A 2,178-nucleotide genomic window follows, 5' to 3' on the forward strand; every position below is an offset into this window, starting at 1 on the left:
GTGTTAGTTCTCTAACACATATACTAAAATTGGAACGATACAGAGAAGATTAGCATGGCCCCTGCGCAAGGATGACACGCAAATTCGTGAAGCGTTCCTTCTTTACATCATATTTTGGTGAAAAAACTAAAATTTTTTACAAAAATAACTATCATTCCAATTTTAAAATTGGACTGGAGGTGGACATGTGGAGCTGATGAGGTAAGGACTATTTGTCATGTAAAATCATAAAACATTGGAATTTGTATTTTGGAGGAGCTAATGGCATGTTACAGTAGGGGGCGCTACAGCAAAATCATGAAATTGAGGTTGAAATTTGTAAAGAGGCAGATGCTGATCATACATGTGAAAATTGCAGGCAATCAGATGTTTCACATGAGAGTTACACCCACTTCCTGTCTGATGGCGAAGAATCAAAGTGGCTGCCATGGCCACTGGGGCACCTGGAAATGACACACATTGATGTTGTGACAGATGTCGAGAGTTCAGGTCAAAATCAGAGCATGATGGGTTTAACATAGTGAGAATAGCACAGAAATGACCCACTTCCTGTCCAATGGCGAAGGATCAAAATGGCTGACATGACCACTGGGGTATCTGTTAATGAAACATGTCCATGTTGGGACAGATATAGAGGAATTCAGGTGAAAATCAGAGGATTACAGGTAAAAAAAAGTAAGAATAGCACAGAAATGACCCACTTCCTGTCCAATGGCGAAGGATCAAAATGGCTGACATGACCACTGGGGTATCTGTTAATGAAACATGTCCATGTTGGGACAGATATAGAGGAATTCAGGTGAAAATCAGAGGATTACAGGTAAAAAAAAGTAAGAATAGCACAGAAATGACCCACTTCCTGTCCAATGGCGAAGGATCAAAATGGCTGACATGACCACTGGGGTATCTGTTAATGAAACATGTCCATGTTGGGACAGATATAGAGGAATTCAGGTGAAAATCAGAGGATTAAAGGAAAAAAAAAGTAAGAATAGCACAGAAATGACCCACTTCCTGTCCAATGGCGAAGGATCAAAATGGCGGACATGACCACTGGGGTGTCTGTTAAGGAAACATGTCCATGATGGGACAGATATAGAGGAATTCAGGTGAAAATCAGAGGATTAAAGGTAAAAAAAAGTAAGAATAGCACAGAAATGACCCACTTCCTGTCCAATGGCGAAGGATCAAAATGGCTGACATGACCACCGGGGTGTCTGTTAATGAAACATGTCCATGTTGGGACAGATATAGAGGAATTCAGGTGAAAATCAGAGGATTAAAGGTAAAAAAAGAATAGCACAGAAATGACCCACTTCCTGTCCAATGGCGAAGGATCAAAATGGCGGACATGACCACTGGGGTATCTGTTAATGAAACATGTCCATGTTGGGACAGATATGGAGGAATTCAGGTGAAAATCAGAGGATTAAAGGTTAAAAAAAGAATAGCACAGACATCACCCACTTCCTGTCCAATGGCGAAGGATCAAAATGGCTGACATGACCACTGGGGTGTCTGTTAATGAAACATGTCCATGTTGGGACAGATATGGAGGAATTCAGGTGAAAATCAGAGGATTAAAGGTAAAAAAAAGTAAGAATAGCACAGAAATGACCCACTTCCTGTCCAATGGCGAAGGATCAAAATGGCTGACATGACCACTGGGGTATCTGTTAATGAAACATGTCCATGTTGGGACAGATATAGAGGAATTCAGGTGAAAATCAGAGGATTAAAGGTAAAAAAAAGTAAGAATAGCACAGAAATGACCCACTTCCTGTCCAATGGCGAAGGATCAAAATGGCTGACATGACCACTGGGGTGTCTGTTAATGAAACATGTCCATGTTGGGACAGATATGGAGGAATTCAGGTGAAAATCAGAGGATTAAAGGTAAAAAAAAGTAAGAATAGCACAGAAATGACCCACTTCCTGTCCAATGGCGAAGGATCAAAATGGCTGACATGACCACTGGGGTATCTGTTAATGAAACATGTCCATGTTGGGACAGATATAGAGGAATTCAGGTGAAAATCAGAGGATTAAAGGTAAAAAAAAAAGTAAGAATAGCACAGAAATGACCCACTTCCTGTCCAATGGCGAAGGATCAAAATGGCTGACATGACCACTGGGGTATCTGTTAATGAAACATGTCCATGTTGGGACAGATATAGA

The 2,178-nt window shown here is 40.8% G+C and overlaps 1 non-coding gene across 1 annotated transcript; it reads left to right on the top strand.

The window, feature by feature from the left end:
- LOC121527456 lies at window positions 1–106 on the top strand. Its single transcript, XR_005993407.1, has one exon. It is a non-coding gene; the product is annotated as a U6 spliceosomal RNA (small nuclear RNA).
- Window positions 107–2,178: the final 2,072 nt, after the last annotated feature.

Source organism: Cheilinus undulatus, linkage group 2 (genome assembly GCF_018320785.1).
Source record: "Cheilinus undulatus linkage group 2, ASM1832078v1, whole genome shotgun sequence".
NCBI lineage: Eukaryota > Metazoa > Chordata > Actinopteri > Labriformes > Labridae > Cheilinus > Cheilinus undulatus.